This window comes from Dermacentor albipictus, chromosome 6, assembly GCF_038994185.2.
Source record: "Dermacentor albipictus isolate Rhodes 1998 colony chromosome 6, USDA_Dalb.pri_finalv2, whole genome shotgun sequence".
In the NCBI taxonomy this organism is placed as follows: Eukaryota; Metazoa; Arthropoda; class Arachnida; order Ixodida; family Ixodidae; genus Dermacentor; species Dermacentor albipictus.
Genome location: NC_091826.1, coordinates 16,847,851 through 16,856,825, shown reverse-complemented (window position 1 = coordinate 16,856,825; position 8,975 = coordinate 16,847,851).

Below are 8,975 nucleotides of genomic sequence, written 5' to 3'. Positions count from 1 at the left end.
CCGGGGTTTCTCCGGTTGACGATCATTTCCGTCAGTTCTGCGTCACTGATGTCCACGTTGATTCCGCGGATCACTCCTTTACATGTGTCGTCCGACGCAGCCACGTAGGCCGCCACTTCTATGACGACACTTGCCATACAAATCTGCTGAACCTTGGCGTAGGCGCGCGCGTTCGCCTCGAACGGCGTGGCAACCACGAGAATGTTCTGGAAGGGGTTCATGCACAACGTGTCGTCGAACACCTGTTCCGCTGTTAGGGAAGCCGCCTTGGCGAGCGCACGCTTGAAAATAATAAGGTCCGTCTTCTTAACATCCAGCCCCCCACGAGGCCTTATAATGGTCTTAAAGTGATTCCTAGGAAGGTTCGCGATTCTGGAAGCTTCCACTACTCGTCTCAATACCTTCTGCGGTGCGGCATTGCGGGCGCCGCCATTACCGCTTCCTTTCGCTGACGTGGGCGCGTTAGGATCACACCGCTCGGCAAGTTTCTTCTTCTTGCTCACGACCTCGATCCAGCCTGAGCACTCCGCTTGCTCCGGATTGATTTCCATGCCTTCTACAACCGAGGTATTGGGGTTGGAGGCCATTTTCTAGCTCGACGACGCGTTGGGCCTAGGCTCGACGCCTGCCCGACCGCCCCGTATGGTTTGGCTCGTTAGGCGTAGCTGCGCGCCAACGTGGCGTGCGGTGGAAAAGTCTCGGAAAAGTCCGAAAAATCCACCCACCGGTAAGATTTCCGTAGCCGCCTGTTCCGTGGAGTAAACTGCGTCGATTGATGCACAGTTCCTGTGGGTTGAGGCAAGAAATCTGGTCCAAAAGGTTTGTAGAAACGGGAGCCGACGCGCTCGCACATGTGCGTTCGAAAACGTCGTCTTCTTCTTCTCTTTCGCGTAACAGAATTATGTTTTCTCGTATAGTCAAATTACAATCCGGCGCTATCATATCTGTAGGTTATGTGCAAGTCGCATTTCACTTTTTTCTACGTATTTTAGCTTGAGAAATTCGATTAGTTCAGTAACTTCCTTGCGCCACATGGAGGGCCTGGGTATGGCTGGTTCGAAAGTAATTAGAAAGTTTTAGAATTGGGGCCCCGAGCGGCTTGGGCTCAAAAGAATATTGCGGGACGCAGGTGCGCATGTGCAGAATCAAAGCCAGTCTTGCGTTCGCGTTGCCCCAAGACCCAAAAACCGAAAACTAGTGTGGGTCCCCAAACCGTCTTGGGGCTTAAAACAACATACTCAAGTCATGGTACTAACACAGTAATTACGTTTATTACATCTCATTGTATGCCCTTTTTGCTCAAAAATGCATTCTGTTTGTTTTCATTTGTAAGAAAAGCTTTTCATCTTTGTTTTTCGCTTTCAAGCGCCTTTTTATTCTCCCCATTGCAACGTCCTGAGCGATCGATCCAACGCTGTCTGCGCTTGACCCAATTCTCAAACTCTGCTGCTTCTCTAAACCCAAGAGCAGCCTACGCAACGCGACTTGGGGAGCCATAGTCTTGGGTCCTCAATTCTAAAGCTCTCGATTTTGCCAAAATCAAGTCCGATGCCGACGCCGGACACCGACACGGGACGCTGACGCCGGATATTCTGTGACACGGGGCCTTTAACGCCGTCACGTTAAAAAATAATAATGCTGGAGTCGAACGCTGGTGTCGAATGCTGGAATACCGATGCTGGAGTCGAACCTCTGCCTTGAAGCACAGCAGCCCTGTCGTCTAACCACCAGGCCGCGATCTTTTTTTCTTTATTGACTTTACTCAACTTACACAGATATCAATTGCACAAACACACCAGCCCAGCAGGGACTGAGGAGAGAAATCATAAAAAAAAACTCAGTACCCTTCCACTCTGTGAGCAAGGATGACCAGCGAAGCTGTGCATGTGGGCCCATTGATGGCGAATTAACTGCACCTCCGCCGCGGGTCGGCCCGGTATTGCACTATCGTCGGGATCGGCTCACTTATGAAAAATTGTTGGCCTACGCGCGGACGTGATACGCGAGATCCTATAGCCACAGACAGCTTCGCTGTAAAAATATGGCATGTAAATCAGCCCTCCTAACTTAGGAAGCCAGTCTAGTTCCAGTTCTTGCAGTTCATACATTTGAAGCATTCTGCTTATAGATTCGCGAAAGTAAATCCTTATTATCCTCACGTTTAGATCTGCATGACCAATCGGCCATTAAATACTATGTGGTCCCAGAAGCATTATCGTGTAAATTGGCAGAGGCAAATATTAAGTCGAGCTAGAATGGACGATTATGCCTCTGTAATAACGAATTCTTCATTCTTAACGAAAACAGAGCTTCTGTAAGCGAGAAAATGACGCAAATAGAAAATTGGAGTGACGTCATCTGTTGTCGACTGTGGTACCTATTGTGTGTGGCGTCAGCTCCTCGGATTCCCGCCCCTGCGAACGGCATCGCTTTTTTCTTTTTACAACGGCCGAGGCGGCAGCGTGTGGCAATTCACCTGCCGGCTCCGGCAGCGGATGCTCAAGTGACCGTAACTGGCAACCTGAACCCAAGCAGAGGCACAGAGGCACTCAGGCTATCTGAACACCCACACCCACCAAGCAGTACCCTTCGTATATAGAGCGAAATAAAGAGTCCACAAAACATACAACAACGACACAGAAGGTGGTCACGTGGAGATTACGTCAAGTCCTCCGCTTTGTCGCGGGTGGTTAAAATTTAGAGGCAGCAGCGGTACCTTCGACGGCAATTTCCTAGGCAAAAATGTATATATTGGCACACAGAAAACGATGATAGACTTCTAAATGAATGATCTGTCGATCTATCTCGAGTTAATACTTTCATTTAATGTCGCTTTAAGTGCATAAGTACTGACATTGTATGAATATTGCGAGTGAATGAACCTATTAAGTGTCATTAACCAATCGTCACAGCATGTTAGTATGTTGGCGAGGTCTTTCTGGAGGGCTGTTTGAGGGGGCTACTTATAGTGCGGCAAATGACACAATCATCGGCGAACGTTCGGATGTTAGAGGACACATATGAAGGTAGGTCACTAATATACATTAAATATATAGAGGGCCAAGAACAGATCCTTGAAGGACGCCAGATGTTACTGGTAGAGGGCTAGTTAGGCGACTATTTATAATGACAGATTGGGAGCGGTTATTAAGAAATTCTGTAATCCAATTCAAGACATCAGGATGTAAATTAGGTTTTGCAAGTTTCAATATTAGACGCTGATGAGGTACTTAATCGAAGGCCTTAAGAAATCCAGAAAAATTATGTCAGTTTGTATGTTAGTGTCAAGGTTAGTGTGGACATCGTGGAGAAAGGTGGCCAGCTGTGTCTCACACGAGAAACCTTTGCGGAATCCATGCTGAGCGGGGTGAAAAAAGTACCATTATTAAAGTCGGTTCAGCTGTCTTTACTGGAAAAAAAGATGAACCAGACCTGACCGGACGCCGTCAGTATCCATGACATCACGGTGGGCTCGCGTGGGGAACTTGAAGGGGGCGTCGCCACCCGCCCCTCGGTTTTTTTCCTTTTTTTCTTATTTTAGGGTAGGGCATGTGGTGACCCTCCTTTTTGTTGTCACCCTGCTATCAAGGGATCTCGACACATTTTCGGGTATTAATTTCCCTTTATTTGGAGTCTCTCAACAACCATTTTTTAGTTTGTCCAAATAAACTTGATACTTAGTTTAGACCGCCCAGCGTTCTAGTTAACGTGTACCTAAATACGTACACGTACGCCTAGATTTGGTACACGTCCCAGTCGATTTGGTGGCTGCCGAAGCTCTGAATCGAACCTGGGGCTTCGTTATCAGTAAGAGGACACCTTATAACCGCTTATCCCCCATGGTAGCTACAGGGGGCGATCGGGTCAACTGGTCATCTCCTTTGTTATGACCGGTTGGACAACCGGTTGTCTGCAGCCGGTTCAGCAAGTGGCTCACAGGGGCATTTCATAAACATGGCAGCTACAATTATCGAAGTCATTTCCGTTTTTTTTTTAATTAAGAAAGTGCTCACCACGGCGAACAGCTTTCGTCTGCGACTGCTCCGACATAAACAGTCCTTCATCATCATCATCAGCCTGGTTACGCGCCCTCTGCAGGGCAAAGGCCTCTCCCATATTTCTCCAACAACCCCGGTCATGTACTAATTGTGGCCACGTCGTCCCTGCAAACTTCTTAATCTCATCCGCCCACCTAACTTTCTGCCGTCCCCTGCTACGCTTCCCTTCCCTTGGAATCCAGTCCGTAACCCTTAATGACCATCGGTTATCTTCCCTCCTCATTACATGTCCTGCCCATGCCCATTTCTTTTTCTTGATTTCAACTAAGATGTCATTAACTCGCGTTTGTTCCCTCACCCAATCTGCTCTTTTCTTATCCCTTAACGTTACACCTATCATTCTTCTTTCCATAGCTCGTTGCGTCGTCCTCAATTTGAGTAGAACCCTTTTTGTAAGCCTCCAGGTTTCTGCCCCGTAGGTGAGTACTGGTAAGACACAGCTATTATACACTTTTCTCTTGAGGGATAATGGCAACCTGCTGTTCAAGATCTGAGAATGCCTGCCAAACGCACCCCAGCCCATGCTTATTCTTCTGATTATTTCTGTCTCATGATCCGGATCCGCAGTCACTACGTGCCCTAAGTAGATGTATTCCTTTACGACTTCCAGTGCCTCGCTGCCTATTGTAAACTGCTGTTCTCTTCCGAGACTGTTAAACATTACTTTAGTTTTCTGCAGATTAATTTTTAGACCCACTCTTCTGCTTTGCCTCTCCAGGTCAGTGAGCATGCATTGCAGTTGGTCTCCTGAGTTACTAAGCAAGGCAATATCATCAGCGAATCGCAAGTTACTAAGGTATTCTCCATTAACTTTTATCCCCATTTCTTCCCAATCCAGGTCTCTGAATACCTCCTGTAAACACGCTGTGAATAGCATTGGAGAGATCGTATCTCCCTGCCTGACGCCTTTCTTTATTGGGATTTTGTTGCTTTCTTTATGGAGGACTGTAGTGGCTGTGGAGCCGCTATAGATATCTTCCAGTACTTTTACATATGGCTCGTCTACACCCTGATTCCGTAATGCCTCCATGACTGCTGAGGTTTCGACAGAATCAAATGCTTTCTCGTAATCAATGAAAGCTATATATAAGGGTTGGTTATATTCCGCACATTTCTCTATCACCTGATTGATAGTGTGAATATGATCTATTGTTGAGTAGCCTTTACGGAATCCTGCCTGGTCCTTTGCTTGACAGAAGTCTAAGGTGTTCCTGATTCTATTTGCGATTACCTTAGTAAATAGTTTGTAGGCAACGGACAGTAAGCTGATTGGTCTATAATTTTTGAAGTCTTTGGCGTCCCCTTTCTTATGGATTAGGATTATGTTAGCGTTTTTCCAAGATTCCGGTACGCTCGACGTTATGAGGCATTGCGTATACAGGGTGGCCAGTTTCTCTAGAACAATCTGCCCACCATCCTTCAACAAATCTGCTGTTACCTGATCCTCCCCAGCTGCCTTCCCCCTTTGCATATCTCCCAAGGCTTTCTTTACTTCTTCCGGCGTTACCTGTGGGACAGTCCTTACAATAAACAGTCCTTACAATAACGCATTTCTCTCTGGTTTGTGAGGTCATGACGCAGGTGTTACCAGAGTTCTCGCTCAGAGAGATAAGAAACGCCAGAGCCCAGCCTTCAATGCGTGACCCCTTTACGTCCTCCACACAGGCATGGGAACGTCAGCCACCTGCAGGCAACGCCAGCCAGGCGTGGGAAAGCTCACGCTGCTATACGATCATCGGCGAGAGTGAGACGCTCCGGTTTACCGCGATTCCTCGGCGACGATGGGAATAGGACTATTGACATACTGCCACCAGGCGCGTTGTTCGAGCAAGGGTGTGACAATTATGAACGAGCCCAGATGGACGATTATAACCGTATGATGTGCATATCGGTGCAGTCATACCGCACGACTGTTGGAATCTCAACATTTCATGTTATATTTAGCACAACCATGAGTGACAGGTGTGCGCTGTGTTTTTTCTTGCACTACCTCTAAAATATAGTTGGTGCAAGTTCTTAGCTGGGTTGATATTGCGTTCTGTGGTGCGGGTGCTTAACACAATGACTACGATCGATTGTGTAACAGCCGATGCCTCGCCTTTCGGGTGAAACTGCGACTTCTTTTTTTTCTGAACTGCAAGGCGTTTTTTGTCCTCCCCTCTGCTGTTGATATCGTGGATCAAAACCCGCCGCCTCCTGTCATCGTCCCCTATCTGTGCCTGCTTCCCGCACCGTGAACGTCTTTCTCTCATGTATGGGCCACGCGCACGTGGTAGCAATTATCTCCTGTAGAACGACTTCTCCCTTGTTCAAGCAAGATCCTTCGGCCCTCCAGGCGGACTTTCATTCCATTTCTCCAATGTTCCCAACAACAAGACTGTTTTTTTTTTTCGTCAAACACGTTCACACTTCCTCGATACCCGCATAAATAATCTGACAGATTTATTTCGGCGTTCTATGTGGTATAGTTCTTGCATTCCAGAAAGAACGCGCACAGCCTGAATGCGTGCACGCAAGAGCACTCCGAGCTCATCCAATGAGGTGTGTTTCCCCTGGCGCTATGAATGAATTTGTACGTAGCATGAGTTGCATGTCCTGTAACTGCAACAACTGGGAATGGACGCAATAAATCACGTACAGGTATTGTTTCCTGTTTCAAGGCGACGTGAACAGAGCAAGAAAAAAAGAAAATGCGGTTCTGAATGTAAAACTATTTATTAGTTGTTTAAGCCGTTCACATCTAAAGTCACAACTTCAACAAATGATAATTTGCTTATGCAAAACAATTATAAAGTTTGTCCAAGTGAATGGCATGCTGAGACAGTGTTTAAAAAGAAAGCACCCCCTCCGTATATATGTCATCATCGTCATGATCAGCCTATTTTATGTCCACTGCAGGGACGGAGGCCTCTCCCTGCGATCTCCATTTACACCTGTCCTGCAGCCGCGGATTCCAACTTACGCCTGCGAATTTCCTTATTTTACCACCTTACCTATAGTTTTCTGCCGTCCTCGACTGCGCTTCCGTTCTCTTGACACCCATTCTGTAACTCTAATTGTCCACCGGTTATCTATCCTGTGCATTACACGGCCTGCCCAGCCACATTTTTTTTTTTCTTTCTCCTAATGTCAATTAGAATATCGACTATCCCCGCCTCTGATCCCCCCCCCCCCCCCACCCACCTCTCTATTTCTGTCTGTTAACGTAACGCCTAACATTCTTCGTTCCATCGCTCTTTGCGCGGTCCTTAATTTTTTCTCGAGCTTCTTTGTCAACCTGGTTTAGTAGATCTCAACGCGATTACGGTCATATCGAGCGTGGCTTTGCATTCGTCTTTCCGGCAGCTATATAATGATTGTGCAACCCGTGGAGAGTGGTACGCATCTCCATATCATGCCAATAGGTTCATGCGTGCCCGTCTAGGTACCGCATGCCGATCACGTCTTGCTTATGCCCTCTCAGTTGATTACGCGTACCTGTATGGCTGATACATTTCCGCCCTCAGAACAAAGGAACACTGCCTACGAGGCCTTCCGTCGCAGACAGGAAGGCGCACACAATGATCGGTTGCAGGGGAGGAGGGCCTAAGCAAAGCGTACTCGTGGTGCGATGATGTCGAGACAGGGTTAGAACATCGTTATCGCGGTTGTCGATGTGGACACCGCTCTTCTAGCATTGTACCTGCATCGGGTCTCGCATAAGGAGCAAATGAACGCAGGAGTTACAAGAGCGTACGTAGATTTGTACGCGAGAGTTACTAGTAAGCCTCGCTGAGAGATTTTTTTTTTCTCTTGAAACTGCGACGCACTTGTGTTTGATCACTATTATTTCGGTCCCGCGTATCTGCTCTTTTGTCTCTGCTTGGACCGAAAGTCTACAGTATGTACTAAATAAATAAATAAAATAAAAATATGCTTTGTGACGTCATGCTCCTTTCTATGCGGTCACGAACACTACCCATAGCATATTCAATTCAATTTTCTTTACCTATGGCATATTCAGTTCAATTCCTTTATTTGACATCAATTTCGTGATGCCAGATGCAAAGACAAAAAGCAACAATAATGCGGCTTTTATAGAAAGCACGAAGCTTAATTTGGCGCTCGGATTCGCAGCGAGAAATGCTTTGACTACCGAGCGCGCAGAGGCCAGAACAGGAAGCTGCACAAGTGCCACAGAATCCCCACTTTATTATTCATCATGCTCGTTTGATTGTATGAGGTGATCAGCTAACTTGCATAACGGTAAAGTGATCCAATTTCAGTGAACACTTTCAAGCTTTGCGCGTAGTGACTGTATTGTCGCCAAGAAAGGCCACGACTATCCGATTGAAAACGTTGCTATGGAAAAAAAAGAATCGCTTGAGTGGTGCTTTTCAAACTGCGTTTTATAGAGCGTGATATGCCGCGTCCAATACCGATGCAAATAAGCCGGTACCGGACTTCTGCCAAAAGTAATCATCATCGCACTCATAATCAATGCACTTATAATTGAATTCGGGCCAGCTAGCCTATTCGATTCAATGTGAGGGGATATCGCGACGCAGTGAACTGACCTGCAGAAATATTTTAACTTACCAAAATGCTTCATCTGCGCTGGTGGGGCTCACAGATACTGCAAGAAATATGAAGTATGCATCTTCTTTTTTTGTTTTGTTTTTGTCTTCGTTATTCGTCCAGGGCTTCAGAGCAGCGCGCAGATACACGTACGTAGGGAAGGGGGACAGTTCTGCCTAATCATCTTTCTTGAATTCCTACGCGTACGTGTTTCTTCACGCTGTTCTGCTACAACGAATGCTTGTCGGCTAGCTGTATCGGCTTCCTACATTCTTTTGTCTCTTTAATAACATCAAAGAGCGCTCCTTATTGGCCTGTCTAACCTTTTCATGATATGTGCTGTATAACTCCTGTAGTCGA